Source organism: Ovis canadensis, chromosome 13 (genome assembly GCF_042477335.2).
Source record: "Ovis canadensis isolate MfBH-ARS-UI-01 breed Bighorn chromosome 13, ARS-UI_OviCan_v2, whole genome shotgun sequence".
NCBI classification, from domain to species: domain Eukaryota; kingdom Metazoa; phylum Chordata; class Mammalia; order Artiodactyla; family Bovidae; genus Ovis; species Ovis canadensis.
The window spans coordinates 93,638,210-93,653,769 of NC_091257.1; the positions used below are offsets into that span (position 1 = coordinate 93,638,210).

Here is a 15,560-nt window from a genome sequence, read left to right on the forward strand (position 1 = left end):
GGGTCCCAGAGGCACACAGCAGTCCTGCTTGGGGGCCCCTCTGCAGTGATCCCCCATGCAGTCCCCACTTCCTGCAGGGAGGTTCAAGCCAAAGAGAAAGAGGGAAGGAGCCCAGAAGGAGTGAGCAGTGAGTGTGGACCCTCTGACCTCCGCTGACCTCAGGGCGCGCCCTCAGGACCCCGGATGGGCTGGGCTTCCTGCCTGCTGAGTTTGCTTTCTCTCTGGTGTCTCATTTTTTCTTTAGAAAATATATATCAACTGCCCAGAACTTCGTAAGAGATAGTCTAATGAGCCCCAGGCCCCGGTCACCTGGCTTCCTCACATCTCAGCACTGGGCCATGTTTATTTCATGTCTGTAACACTCAGGGGCTGGCAGGAAACAGACCCTTCTGGAATGGAGCACCCTAGGGAGGGCTTACAAAAGAGACTTTTCAGGCAGGATTAAGGGAATTCGTGAGGAAAGGTGCGGTGTGGGACTGGCCGCAATGGCGAGCTGATGCTTGCTGCACTGAAAGGGTACTGGCAGGAGTGAGACCTTCCAGAAGGACAGCCTGCATGGAGGGGAGCTGTCTCCACACCGCCCTTGCCCTCCCCGCTGGGTCTCTGATGGTTCCTGCATTCTGGGAACCCCCCAGGAAGCTGAGAGTGGGGTTGGTGGCATTCACGTGCTTTCCAGACACGTATTGAGATGGGAAAGGCGCCCATCAGAAGGAATGAAAGAAGACATGTGCTGAATGCCTGGCGACACAGCGGTTAGGGCTCCATGCTTCTACTGCAGGGGGCACGGGTTCGATCCCTGTTCAGGGAACTAGGATCCTACGCGCCACGCAGCATGGCCAAAAAAATAAAAGAGGCGTGTGCATCACTTTACACCCCCACCCCATCTGCGCTAGCCCCTGGTGTTGCTCTGATTTCAGTTCTGGCCCCTGGGATGTGATGGGTGTTGTGGCTGAGGGGGCAGCCCTTACACTTAATTCCCTTTTTGCAGCTGCTACGTGCCTGCTGGTAACCTTTGTCATTTTCAAACTCTGGTTTTTTAAGCACCTGGTAGTTGAGCACTTAACCTGCTGAGGAGTGTTTTACACAGCTGATAACCTGAATCGTCTCCTCACCAAGGTGTGGAGAACAGCAGGGTTTTGTGTAAGGCCGGGCCGGAGCTGGACTTGAACTTGGAGCAGTTGTTGGGGAAATCCCAGCCCTTAGCCATGACATCCTCTGCCCCACGGTTGAGGCTTCTTCCTTCTCTACTCTGTGAGGTTCCCAGGAGAACCTCCTGCTCACAGGATGTGATGCCTGGCTCCAGCTGAGGGTCCAGGGTACCCTGCCCGCCTCCTGGGAAAGGCTCTGCCACTTTCCCCTGTGTCAACTTGGGGGACGATTTGATGCTCCAGGACTCAGTTTCTCCACCTGGAAAATGGGTGTAGTGTGAGCCTCTCCGTACAGGGAAGTTGTGAAGGTTTGGTGAAGTGACGTGCAGGAAGCCCAGGGCTGGGCACACACAGGAGGCCGCCCAGTGGGCCCTGCTGGGTTTCTGATTTCCCCAGAGACGCCTCCTGGGGGCCGGATCTCCAGGTGGAGGAAGGACGAGGCCAGGCCCTGTGAGCCTGGGGGGCCTGGTCCCAGGACAACGCAGAGCACTGAGTTCATGCCAGCCCAGGTTTGGGGTTAGAAAAATAGGAGCGTGATCTGGCCAGGACTCAGACAAAGGCCTGGGGGCTGGTCGACTAGGGGCGTCAGGTTACCCCTGCCACACAGTCGGCTCCCCTAGTAGCTCGTGGGGGTGTGTGCTTTCCCCCAAAGATTATAATTAAATGAGTGATCAGGGCCCCTGGCTGAGGCCTTGGCAGGAGGGTTTCATTACAGGAAGGACTGCAGGTCCAGGACTTCCAGGCTTGGGGGGGGGGGGGGGTGTCCCTGTGACAGTAATAACATGAGCAGAGTGATCACACCAGCCTGTGGAGTGCTTCCTGCCGGCCAGGCCCCAGGTGAACAAGGCCGCGTGCCTCGTTTCTCTTGCAGCCCTGAGAGGTAGGTCCCAGGCCCCAAATAGGCAAATAGGGGCTCGGAGACGCTTCGGAGCCCCCAGCTCGCCTGGGGGTCACTCCCCTCACCCCTCAGCAACATCGGGGTGAGGGGGTGCAGAGTTGCCTCTGTGTTCTCTTCTAGAAAATGCGAATCACCTGACCTCATCGAGTTGTTGTGAAATTGATTGGCCACGCAGGGAGGATGCAGAAGATGCCCCTTCTCTTCCTTCCTTTTTACCAGAATGAAGGAGGGCCAGACTTTCGGGAGTTCATCCCAGGAACGCCCTGTTCCTCACCCGCCACCTCTTTCCGTGTGTGTCAAGGCCAACAGACGGCATGCAGAGAGTGAGGGGAGGCTTCAGAGGAGGCTGCACTGGGGCAATTTTTGCCAGGGAGGAGATGGTGAGAGTCTGGTCTGGGCAGAAGCAGCAGCCAGATCCGAGAGACAGTCTAGAGAGCGCCGCAGGGGCTAAGTTAGACCGTGGAACTTGAATTTCAGCTCCTTTGCATCTTTGCTGTGTGACTTCTGGCAGGTCACTGGACCTCTCAGGTGTCAGTCTCTTACCCGTAGAATAGGTGTGTGAGGAGGAAAACCTTGCTCAGAGGGCTAAAGAGAACAGGGCCCAGCTGTTGAGCACTATGTGCCACATAAGGTAATTCTTAATAGATGCTATTTTTTTTCACTTCCTCCAGGAAGCCCACCCTGACCTCCTCTGGCTCTTGAGGTGACCTGGACTTCCTTTGTTGAAGAATGTTGCCTCTTTCACATGCTAATCTCTCATCCCAAGCTGGACCCCCTGACTGGGACCCAAAAGAGGGCTATATCTCCAGAGGCCGGCAAGAACCCAGCACAGGGCGGCCATGGGGGCCAGGTGTTGGGTGAATGACATCACCGAGCACCTGTTGCGTGCCGAACCCTTCACACACGAGTCCGGCTTTTAACATCTTTCTTCCGGAATGCTGGCTTTGCCAAGACTGGTGCATAGTAAGCACTCCAGGATTATGTGATGGAAGTGCTGAGATGAACTGTCACTCAGAGGAAAGAAGACTTCCTGAGGATGGGGCCTTAGCAGATTGAGCTCATGAGACGATCAAAATAAGAAGAAAATAATAATTGTAATTTATTATTATCCAGGATCATTATTTATTATCATTACTTATTATGATCCCAGATCATAATAAATGTTCATCTTCCCAGGGGCTTGGTACTGCTCTTGTGCTCATCTCATAGACGGGGGAACTGAGGCACAGAGAGGTGAAGGTGGAAACCCCAAGTCACACAGTCAGTGAGTGGCAGAGCCAGGATTAGACCAACGCTGTTTGCCTGAGGAGACCGTCCTGAGCTTATTACAACACACCTTCCACTATTAAAAAGAGAAGTGCTGATGGCTGTACCCATTTTGCAGATGAGGAAACAGAGGTTCTGAGAAGCGAAAGGGCTGGCCCGTGTCTGGAAGCAGAGATGGTGGCTCAGCTGGAGGCGTGCAAGGGAACGCCCCAGCCTCCAGGGTTAGTACTCTAAAGGAGGGGGAAGCTGTCCCCTGCCTGTTCATGTGTCTGGCCAATACCCCAGCCTCTGTTTACCCAGCCCAACACCCAAGAGCTGCCTCTTCCGCCTGCCCTGGAGTCTCGGGTGCCTTCACAATAGGATTCTCTGTCTGTGCAGCTGGTTTTCATTCAAGCCCTTTGTGCTGAAAATAAAAAAATGAAAAGAAAACTTGGCTCCTCCCCACTGCTTTGCTTCCCAGGGAGAGAGGATCTCAGCCTTTTCTTTCCCGCATTCTGGGGCCCAGAGATGTCCATCGACTGTCCAAGATCACACAGCAGGGTTGGAGCCAGGACCTGGCCGTGGGCTCCTCATCCAGTGCTCTGCTCACAGTCCCCAGCCTCCAGCTTCAGGGCCGGTCACCCCCTCCCGGCCCCTGCATCTGCTTCTTCCTGACTCCGTCTTCCAGGTCTGCGGAGAGCAGAGGAAGTGGGGCTGGTGCTTCCTGAGGCTCTGGACGTGCCTCTGCAGTGCAGTGAGGCCTTGTCACCCCTCTCTGAACAGAGGAGGAAACCGAGGCTGCGAGAGGCAGAGGGCCCGAGGCCCTGCAGCTGGGGAGCAGCGGAGCTGGGGTTTGAGCTCGTGCCCCCACGGCTGAGTTGCTGCCGCACCTGGCACCTCATCTGGGGCCCTTGATGGAGGTCTCGGCCCTGGGGATGGTGGAGGATCCGGGAGGGAAGTGGGAGCCTCGGCAGGCCCAGGGCCCCAGAGTTGAGTCAGAAGGGAACGATGGGGGTGGCCCTGGGTCAGGCGGGAGCTGGAGCCGGGGTCCCCCCCACCCCGCGGGGCACGGCAGGGGGCGGGCCTGGGAAACTCAGCACCTCCCTTCCCTTCCTCCAGCTCCTGGGTCAGGACAGGGGTCACTCCAGGCCCCTTGGCACCCACACCTGGACAGACCCAGGGCTCCAGCAGGAGGCAGGATACGAGAGGCCGGGCGGGCCCCGTGCAGCGGGGATGGCTGATGCCCACACACTCGTGTTGACTGAGCGCTAGCTGCAGGCCAGGCGCTGTGCCGAGGGCCGTCCTGGGGCTCCCTACCAGCCAGGGGCTGTGACTGGGATTCACGCCCTTCCACGGGTGTGGAAGCTGAGGCCCAGAGTGGCCCTCGATGCTTGCCTGGGGCCACCCAGGGACCAAGAACTTTGGAAAGTGGGGTCCTCAGGAGTGAGCTGCCTGCCCCAGGAGGCATGCAAACAGGGGCGAAGGGAACTCAGTGGGGGTCAGTGAGGACTTGGAGGGGAGTACGTGGGGCCAGGGAAGCTCTAAGCTGGGGAGCGAATGAAGCCTCTCGAGCTGTTTGTTGTGGGGGATGAAGCAAATTCCCGGGTGCTCTGGATTAGAAACGTGCCTGGTATGCAGGAGGTGCTCGGTGGATGGGCGCGTCCTTCATAGACCACCTGCTGCTTGCAGAAACAGTTGCTCACGCTCACGGAGCCTGCCACGGACCAGGCCCTGTGTCCTGGCATTGTTGAGCGCTCCCTGTATCTCAGCCACTGTGCTGATGCTCATGGATTCTGGAGACTCGACACGTCAGAGGGACACCTGCTGTATTTTCTTTTTAATATTTGTCTGTGTGGCTGGGTCCAGTCTTCGTTGTGGTACGCGGGATCATGCATCATGTGGGATCCTTCGTTTTTTGCCTTAACCCCACACCCAATCCATGGAGGCTCTCTAGTTACGGCTCGCGGGCTCCAGACCGTGGGGGCTCAGTAGTTGTGACATGCGGGCTTACTTGCCTCATGTGTGGGATCTTAGTTCCCTGATCGGGGATGGAACCTGCATCTCCTGTGTGGCAAAGTGGATTTTTTTTACCACCGGGCCACCAGGGAAGTCCTGATATCTGCTGCTGTTACCCCTGTTGGCGGATGAGGACATGGGAGGCAGGCAGCGTGGCTAGGTGCAGGAGCTGGTGTTTCTCTGCTGTGTGGCCGCGGGCAGCTGCTAAGTTCCCTGGGCCTTGGTTCCCCAATCTGTACCATTAGATATGTCTACCCATGTCATCCTGGACTTCTAGAATGAAGTTTTAAGTGTCATCCTAGGTGAAGGTTTAAGTATCTGTGAGGCTGGCTTTTTTCTCTCCCAGGGACCAGAGAAAAATGCTGCCCTAAATGAAATCCTCTAAAAGACTCTTTTAAGGCCTTCTCACATCTCCTCCCTATTTTCTCCCATCTCAGGGGTCCTTCTCATTTTCCTCTTATCCCGGTGAGACCTTCCATGCCTGGAAAAGTAAAGACATTTAGCTAAACATTATAACAAGAGTCTGGGCTCTAGCTTAATTTCTCTTCCCTTCTTTTTTTCCTCATGGGCCCTTGTGGCTGCTGTGGCACCAAACATCACATCCCACATGACCACATCCTCACCAGGAAGGGAAGGGGGCTGGGCGGGAAAGAGATCTTTCTCATCTAGAATTTCACTCTTTTATCAAACAGGAGAATATTGTCTAAATGTCCCAGAAGACTTCCCCTAGTGTCCCATGTTACAGTGGAGTCACATGTTTGCCTTTAAGCCAGGAAAGAATGCCTGTGGCTGGCTTTAAACCAATCAGAACACAGTCTTTCCATCTGCCCCAGAGAATTCTGGGCTCTAAAGGTGATGGGGGCTCATCTGGGCTGGCCGCCAATTCCAGTCTCACAGACATCCCACATCAAGGCTGCATAGATGGGCTGGGTTTGCCGGGACGTCTCTTACTTGTCCCTTAAGTCACTCCCTGCCCCTTGGCATCATCTTCCCAGGGCTGCAGAGGCTGGTCTCTCTGGTTCTCTTCTGTCCTCCCCGCCTGTTCTTTCTCAGGCCTCATAAATGGCCCTTGAGGTGGCGCGGAACTCTCTCCTGCCTTCACCTGACCCCATGCCTCGAGCTTAGCGCACAGGGCCCCTTGTCCTTGACCAGGTCTCCCCAGTCCCTGTCCGCATGTCCATCGGTGGCTCAGGCCACTCGGTCTGCCTGAGACCAGCTTCTTCCTCCTCCCGGGTCTCTGTCTTGCTCAGGTTCCCAAATCAGAGACGCGGATGTCATTTAACTCCCTGCATCTTCCCCGGCTCAGAAAACGGCACTGCCCCTAACCCAGGAGGGGATCAGCTCTCAGACCCTGGATTCACTCTCAGCTCGCTCTCACCCTACATCCACTCCATCAGAAATCCCACCGGCTCTGCCTCCTGGCTGGACCCAGACTCCGGCAGTCTCTCCCTTCCTCGGCCAGCACCTGGCCCCTCCTCATCCCCGCCTCCCTGCTGCCACCTTCCAGAAGGACCCAGTCAGAACTTCCATCAGCTCACTGCTGCCTCTCACAGCCCTCCCAGGCCCCCGCCTCCCTCCCTGCCCCGAAGACCTTGCCTCCTGCCGCCTCCCCTCTGGCCACAGGGACTTTCGCATGCACCTCCTTAAACACACCAAGCTTTCCCCAGCCAGGCCCTGCCTTTGCCCTTGCTGCAGCTCACTCTGGGACACTGTCCTTCTGGACCTTTCTGTGACCTGCTCCCCTCCTCACTCAGGCCTGTGCTCCCACGAGGGTCCTCCCAGTTCACCCGCCGCGGCAGCCCCCCCACCCTGCTCTGTCCCTGACTCTGATTCATTTTTCTGGTGAGCTTGCCATCCTCTCTCTCTCAGCTGGTCATTTGCTCAGTGTTTTCTGCCCACCCTGAACTCACTCTGAAGGTGAGCTCTAGCAAGTGGGAATGCTGTCTTATTCACATGGAGCCTGGCACACAGTAGGTGCACAAAACACTGGTTTTTTTTTTTTAAATTTTTGTTTTAATTTTATTATTATTAAAAAAACATTTAACCATACCATACGGCAAGTGAGCTCTTAGTTCCCTGACCAGGGATTGAAGCCGCAGCCCCTGCATTGGCAGTGCAGAGGCTTAACCCCTGGGCCACCAGGGAAGTCCCAGAATACTGTGCTTGTCAACAGTCCTGGCAGCTCCTCAGTGATGCAGCTTGTGGGGTCCCTGGGGCCAAGGTAACTGCCGGCTGAGAGCTGATGGGTCCCTCTCAACCCAGGGGCACTGCCTAGACCTGTCAGGGTTGGGGGGGCAGGGAGGGAGGGGTCCAAGAGGTGGGGCAAGCACCCCTGAGCCTCCCTTCTGCCCAAAGCAAAGGGCAACAGAACCCAGAACTTATCGTAGCCTGGGCCATGACACTCGGCAGGAATGGAATTTAGGAATGTTCCGTTCACCCTCCGGGCTCCCTTTGGGAACATCTTGTTCGATGGTTTCCTTTTCTTTTCCTTTTTTTCTGAGCCATGGTACCCACTGTTCGAAAGAAGATCCCATGGCGGTGGCCCGCATCGCCCATGGACGGGCTCAAACTCTGGCCCGTAAGGTGGAAATCGGCCACGGCCAAGTTCCCCTTGGGGATTCCACAGGAAGGACACAACCCTCCCCGACCGAGGCGGATGTACGCACTCCGTGCCATCTTCCCAGCACTAGGTCCCCCCCGGGGGAGGCCGGGCTGGTGTTTGGGGGCTGCAGTGGGGGAGCAGGGCCACGTCTGAGCAGACTCAGACCCTGGCGGCACTGCTAACCCACGTCTCCCCGTCCTGGCACGCCTACTGGGTGATCAGCTCCTCTTGCTCTGAGGCTTGATTTTTCTGCTGAGCATGTATGGTTGAATTCCTGTTAAAGTGCCTAAGTTGGGATTGCCCTGAATAGAACATGAGTAAAAGGGGGAGGTCTGTTCTGCTTGAAGTCAGGGATGGGAGACCTCCCAGCCTTGACCTCTGTTGGAGGCTGGCTCCAAGGCTCGGCCCTAGAATATCAGGCTCAGGGGAAGCCAGTCTGAAAGCCCACGACTGAGGTCCATCCCTTTGGTTTCTGTCCAGGAAAGGAAGTCTCTCTCTCTCTCTGCTGAGAGCTGAGGGAGGGGACAGGTGGGGGTGGGGGCTGAAGCAGCCTTCCTGGGAGAGGGGCTCTGGGCAGGGCAGTGGTGGGGCTGGGCCCACAGCCAGAGCGGGAGGCAGGAGAGGGCGTCTGGAGGGCACGCTTGTCTGTTGCTCCATTCATTCTGCATTTGCCATTTATTCATTCATTTGTCCAACAGACATAAAGGCCTACTCTGTGCCAGGTGTCGGGGAGAAAATGAGCACTGCCCACAGGGAGCTCACAGCCCAGTATGGGAGCTGGATGCTCATCAGATCACCGTCGGAAATGTCCGTTTATGACTGGCAAGCCTGAGGTGACTTGAGGGCCTGTAATGGGGCTTCCCTGGTGGCTCAGCTGGTAAAGACTCCACCTGCAATGCAGGAGACCAGGGTTCGATTCCTGGGTCAGGAAGATCCCCTGGAGAAGGGACAGGCTACCCATTCGATTATTCTTGGGCTTCCCTGGTGGCTCAGATGGTAAAAAAATATCCGCCTGCAATGTGGGAGCCCTGGGTTGGGGAGATCCTCTGGAGGAGGGCATGGCAACCCACCCCAGTAATTCTTGCCTGGAGAATCCCCATGGACAGAGGAGCCTGGAAGGCTACAGTCCATGGGGGTCACAAAGAGTCGCTCATGACTGAGCAGCTGAGCACACAATGGGGCAGGAGGGTTGAAACATGACTGGGGAGGGAGGTCAGGAACCTTGAAAAGAACTGACCTGGGAACTGGAGCTTGAGCAGGGGCCAAGGACCTGAGGAAGGGAGGAACACATGCTTCAGCACTGGGCCCAGCATGTGCAAAGGCCCTGTGGTGAGGCAAAGCAGACTGAATAAGGGAGTCTAAAAAGACCATGTAGGGGCTTTCCTGGTGGTCCAGTGGTTAAGAATCCGCCTTCCAATGCGGGTGATGGAGCCTTCCAATGCGGGTGATGGAGAGGCTGTTCTTAGGGTAAGAGGGGGATGGGGTCCAGAGGCCCTTCTGCCCACTTCTGCCCTCCTGCTTGACCGCCTTTCACAGCCTGGCCTGTTATCTTTCACGAATTTTCTTAAATCACCACAGACCAACTCCTGGAGGTGTCCGGGGTTGAGCCCACTTGCCAGATGAGGAAACTGAGTCTCTGCATTGTCTCATGGCCCCACCCACTTCCTCCCGTCCAGAGAAAAGAGGAACAGGGAACAGACACCCCCGTGGTCAGCTGGAAAGAGTCTGAGCTGGGAATGGAGAGGGTGGGGCCCTTGGAGGTCCACACCCGGGATGGGCAGGGGCCCTGCTTCCGTTTAACCACAGCCGTGTGACATGCCTCAAAAGGGAAGCAGAGGCCGCCTCTCTGCACCCCCTGTGCCCGAGGGAGGGGGCTAGGGATTCCCTGGGGGAGGGCAGGAGCCTGGGTGAGGTCTCCGTTCCCCCCGACCAACCCCGGGCTGGGCTGCAAGACTAAGTTCTGGGAGAACTTTGGGGTCAAGCAAACCCAGCCGGGTGACCTCAGTCAAATCTTGTCATCTTGGCTTCCTCCTCTGTAAACAGAGGATCGGAGTCTCTCCCAAGACTGTTCTCAGGTTTAGCACACCTTGGGGACTGGCTGAACGTCTGGCCAACAGTTGTTAGTTAGAAGAGCTAGCAGTGTTTTTCTATCTGAAAAAAGTAGCCAGTTAGACAAAGTACCCATGTATTTGAACTTCCACGATGTTTCTTGAGCAGGGGGTTGTCCTGGGTGTTGTGGAGATAGCATTGAGCAGACCAGACACAGACGCATGCAGACGCCCCACTGTGCCTGCTCTGTGGCACACATCACTAACCCATCACCTTCCCAGTGAAATCAGAATTTCACCCAGCCATGTACACCCTCTGGTGGATGGCACTTAAGGGACCACCTTGTCATTGCCAGGGACGGACCGTGAGTGGGGGCTCGGAAGATCCCAGTGAGAATTCCCCTAGGCAATTTATGCTATTTCCTCTCAATTTCAAGAAATATCTATTAAACACCTACCGTGTGCTGGGTGCTGGGGACACAGTGACCAGGGTGGGCACAGTGCTTGTCTGCTGGCATGCTGGTGAGGCAGGCAGACAAGGACACCAGTAAGTAGACAGTTTCGGGGCTTCCCGGGTGGCCCAGGGGTAAAGAACTTGCCTGCCCGTGCAGAAGACGCAGGAGATGTGGGCTTAGTCCCTGGGTCAGGAAGATCCCCTGGAGGAGGAAATGGCAACCCACTCCAGTATGCTTGCCTGGAGAATTTCATGGATGGAGGAGCCTGGTGGGCTACACTCCACAGGGTCGCAAAGAGTCAGACACGGTTGAGTTACACAAACCTCCAGGCCTGGGGCGGTGCTCCAATGATATGACCGGAGGAACACAGTCAGAGGAGACGGCAAGGGCAGCCTGGAGAGGTGGGGGGCGGCGGCATTTCCGGAGACCTGATTCCTGAGATGCACCCACCAAGCAGAGATAAGGAGGAACTGTGTTACAGGTGGAGGGACCCGAGGGAACGAAGGCCTGAGGTGGAATCAGCTTGGGTTCTTAAGGAGTAGCAAGTTTTCCTGGGGGTTCCTGGGCAGTGTCAGAGATGGGGAAAGAAGCAGGAGATAGTGTTGAAAAGAGGAAGGGACCAGGCACCTGGGGCTTGGGGGCCAGGATCTGGCATCTGGATTTTATCCTAAATGTGAAGGGCAGTCACTGGGGGGTTGAAGCAGGGGTGTGGCTTGCTCGGGGTTTTATTTCTGATCCCTCCAGCTGCCATGTGGGAAGGTTGTGTAGGGGACAAAGGTGAAGCAAGGAGAGCAGGTTGGAAACAACCGCAGATGTCCAGGCGAGTGTTGATGGCGGCTTGGACCAGCGTGATGGCAGTGAACACAGGGCTAGATGGCCAGGGCTGGCCGGAGGCCCAGGGCTCTGCATTCGATTTCATTTTTCCTTCTTACACGATCCTCCCTAGGGCTGTGGGTCACTGGACTTTCCCGAGCGTGGCTGAGAGTCCACAGCATGCTGGCGATCTGGCCTTCTCTTCCTCCTGGCCCCCTCCTTGCCCAGCCCTGGACCCCAAACCCTCCTCTCCAAGGGCAAGCCCTGACCCAGTTACTATGTTAACGTCTCCCTCAAAGCCCAGACTTTGCCAGTGGTCCCCTCAATATGCCGCTCTAGGAAGAGCCCTCAGAATCTGGGCTGATAGGTATAGATATATTCCAGGGTCCCTGATCGCAGAGAAATACCCAAAGACAGCTTGCCAGAGGGAAGCCTCTTTCTTGAGAAAGTTTTCCTCTGATCCAGACTGTTGCTGAGTTGGGGGAGCAGACTTTCTTTCCCTACTTACTCAGGCCTTAGGGGCTTGGATTGGCAGTGGCTGGAGAGCTGTCTGAGGCTGCATCTGGGCTCCTAGGAGGGAGAATCATAATTGATTAGTAATGCCTATCGATGCTGGAAAAAACCTCTTGAGAGTCCTGGACAGCATGCAGATCAAACCAGTCAGTCCCAAAGGAGATCTACCCTGGATTTTCATTGGAAGGACAGATGCTGACGCCCCAATACTTTGGCCACCTGATGCAAAGAGCCAACTCATTAGAAAAGACCCTGATGCTGGGAAAGATTGAGGGCAGGAAGAGACGGGGACGACAGAGGATGAGATGGCTGGATGGCATCACTGACTCAATGGACATGAATTTGATCAAACTCCAGGAGATGGTGATGGACAGGGAGGCCTGGCGTGCTGCAGTTCACGGGGTCGCAAAGAGTTGGACACGACTTAGCCACTGAATAACAACAACAGTGCCGTGTGGATTAAGGATGGAGTCTAGGGGTCTTGTTGGCCTTGTCTTTGTGTCGCCAGCATGCAGTAGGTCTTCAGGCTTACCCTCTCCCATCATGCCCCTAAATATCCAAGTATATTGATGCTGCTTGAAAAAACCTCATGGACTTGCTCTCCTCATCTGTGAAATGGGGATGGTGACAATACCCTCGAGGTGGGAGGGTTAGAGGAGAGGCGTCTCTGCTCCCCAGCAATGATGGGAAACAGAGGTGCTGAGCGCTGCCTTGTCCAGAGTCATGCAGCTGGGAGATGGCCGGGCTGAGATTTGAACTCAGGGCCCCTGAGTCAGGGAGGGCAGGCGGAACAGTTGGGCCAGGGTGGGGGAAGATGCTGCCTGGATCTCCCTGTGACCCTGGGCCTCACTTCTCCTTTCTGCCCAGTGTGCTCAGCACACAGGAAGCCTGGCGGGGGCCTCCCTTGCCCATCCCGTCTGCAGCCGGGTGGACACGGGGTCCTGGCGTCACCGGCTGCCCCCCGCTCCGGGCCTCCCACTTCCTGTCTTGTGTAAGATGAGGCGTCCCGGGCGTGAAGGGGCAGGCGGCTCTGGCGGAGGGGTGGACGGGCGAGGACGGGCCTCTCGGGCAGGGTCAGTGTCCGCGGTTACCGCCAGCCGGCCTGGCCAAGCTCCCACCCCTTCCTCCTCCTCCTCTGTTTCCCCTAAGTTCAGGCAGCCTTGAGCAAGAGGCTGGGGGACCCAGGAGGTCTGACCCAGCCATATCTCGTCTCAACAGAAGAGGCCTGGGCGTGGTTCCTCAGGGAGAGGGTCCCCAACCACTACGACAAGGACAATAATAGTGGCTTCCGTCTACTGAACGCCAGAGACGCAGGCCTCTCTCAGAGAAATGCACATGTTTATAGAAGCGCCTCCTGCTTCTTGCAGGTGCTGTATTAAGCCCTTTATATCTTTCTGTCCCCTTGAATCCCTGCAGAAAATCCTGCGAGTTGGCCTTTTTATTTTAAAGATCCCCTTCTTCAGATGAGGAAACGGAGGCTCTGAGAGGTGGAGGGACTTGCCGGTGGTCACGTAACTCAGCTGCATTCCACTGCACGTCACCGTCTGCATCCCGGTGCCAGCCGCGTTCCAGAAGTCGGGAGACCCACAAGGGAGGGGCATTCAGCCGCTCCCCCCTGAGCAGTCTGAGGCATGCGGGGAGTCTCTGTCAGCCTCCGTTTTCCCACTGGTACCAGCTCTGGTCTCTTGGGCTTATGTTTGTGGGTCAGAAGGGCTGCAGCAGGGCCAGAGTGGGCGGCGTGGGGAAGAGGGAGGACCTGAAGACCCCTCTGGGGGGGCACAGACCCAGGTCCTCGCAGTGCCCACCTGGGAGTTCAGGTGTGGTCACTGTCCTCACTCTTTCTGCCTGAGGGCTTCCCGGGGCTGTGGAGTGCCGGGCAGAAGGGTGAAACCCTCACCCACAGAGGTGGGAACAGTTGTGTGAGTACCGGGTGCATAAATGCGCTTTCTCCTCCAGCTTCCCAGGGGCTGAGCTCACAGAAAACCCGCTCACCCTTTCCTTATCCCACTTCCGCACTCCCTACTGATGTTTCTGGGGTCATCTTCCCAAATATGCAGCTTGCACCCTAGTCTTCATCTTGTGTAGATTTTGCCCAGCTGAGCAGCCAGCTGTACCACTCTGAGGTTGAGAGATCAGGAATCAAGACCTGAGTTTGAATCCTAGCACTGCTGACCTTGCCTGTGACCTTGGGAACTGGCCCCCTCTCTCAGAACCTCAGTTCTTCCATCAGTGAAATGGGAACTTAGTACCGCAGATGAGTTATGACGAGATGGAGTGTGAGATGATGGGAGCTAGAGCCAAGTTCCCAGCTGCAGGGCCCACAGGTGATGCTGGGCATCATCTCTGAAGGCTTCGGGGTTGGGATGAGTAGGGGCCGGCGGCGGTGCGGGCAGGGAAAGAGGGGAAGGGGACCAGGCTGGACAGAGGTGTGGGGAAAGAGCTGGCCGTGAGTTCTCAGCCCTGTTTGGCTGGCAGGGGAGGCGGGTGGAGGGGACCGTGGAGGATGGAGACAGCCTGCTCCATCCCATCTCTGCTGCCTCCTGGGATTCCAGGGAGCCCAGTGGGATGCTTGGGCACAGCAAAGAGCAGTGAATTCACTTATTATGGGGTGAGAGGTCGGTGGGTCAAGGGTGCACTGTATCTGCATGGCTCTCACCAGGGAGAGCATCTCCTCTCTGGGGTCTCAGATGCCAGGGCTACCTGTCCATGGGGTCTCTTCACTGAGTCTGCTTGAGGCAGGGCTGTGGTGGACCTTGCTCAGTGGCTAAGTTGTGTTCAACTCTGCAACGCCATGGACTGTAGCCCACCAGGCTCCTCTGTCCATGGAATCTCCCAGGCACGAATACTGGAGTGGGTTGTCATTTCCTACCCCAGGGGATCTTTCCAACCCAGGGATCAAAGTGTGTCTCCTGCATTGCCAGGCAGATTCTTTACCATGAGCCTCCTGGGAAGTCCTAGGTACCCCCTTTTACTCTGGGTGGTTCCTCATGCCCAGAAGGGCCCCCATCCTCTAGCAAAGACCTGGGGTATTCCCCACTGTGGTGATGGCACCCCAGCACCTGGCTGCCCAGGCTCCAGACCTGAGTTTCACCCTGGCTAGTCCACCAGTGAGCTTGCCCGAATGTCTGAGGGTCCATCTCCACTGCCCACCTTGTCCAGCACTGCCTTCTCCACTGGGACTTTTGCAGCTGCCTCCTCAGGGGTCTTCCTGCCTCTACTCTTGCCTCCTAAGCCAGAGGGATCCCCTTGGAACCCAAGACAGGTCCTGGCCCTCCTCTGCTCAGAACACTCCAAGGTTCCCGCTGCTCTCAGAGCAGAGGCCAAAGTCCTCACAGTCCCCCACAAGGCTTGGGGGGGGGGCAGTCACTCCACCCTGTCACCTCCTAGCCCCCTCTAACATCCCTTCCTTCCCCCATCCCAGCCCACGTGCTCTCTCCCATTTTCTGCTCAACTGTAGCCACGCTGACCTCCTCCTTGTGCCACAAACTGCTGCTGCCTCAGGGCCTTTGCACTTGCTGTTTCCTCTGGAATAGAGAACTCTCCTCCATCAGCTGTCCCCAGGCCTCAGCTCAGAGGGGCCCTCCTTGCTCAGCCCCTCATTTCTGTCACCTCAGGCTCTTTTATTTTCTTCCTAGGACTTAGAGCTTATCCTAGAAGATTACCTTGCTTGTTCATAACCCTCGTCTGTCTTCTTCCACTGGAACATCACCATCGTCAAGGGGAGAGTGTTGTCCATTGCTCCTGGCTCTGCCTCCAGCCCCCAGCGCAGTGCCTGTGCAGAGCAGGTGCCCAGTAAAGCCTTGTGAATGAATGAATGACTAG

General features: G+C 56.5%; 1 long non-coding RNA gene across 1 annotated transcript; it reads left to right on the plus strand.

Annotated features, from left to right (window-relative positions):
• Positions 1 to 1,490: 1,490 nt before the first annotated feature.
• LOC138417816 (uncharacterized) lies at positions 1,491 to 3,741 on the plus strand. The gene is made up of 3 exons (XR_011248304.1): positions 1,491 to 2,028; positions 2,167 to 2,426; positions 2,718 to 3,741. It is a non-coding gene; the product is annotated as an uncharacterized lncRNA (long non-coding RNA).
• The last annotated feature ends 11,819 nt before the right edge of the window (positions 3,742 to 15,560 follow it).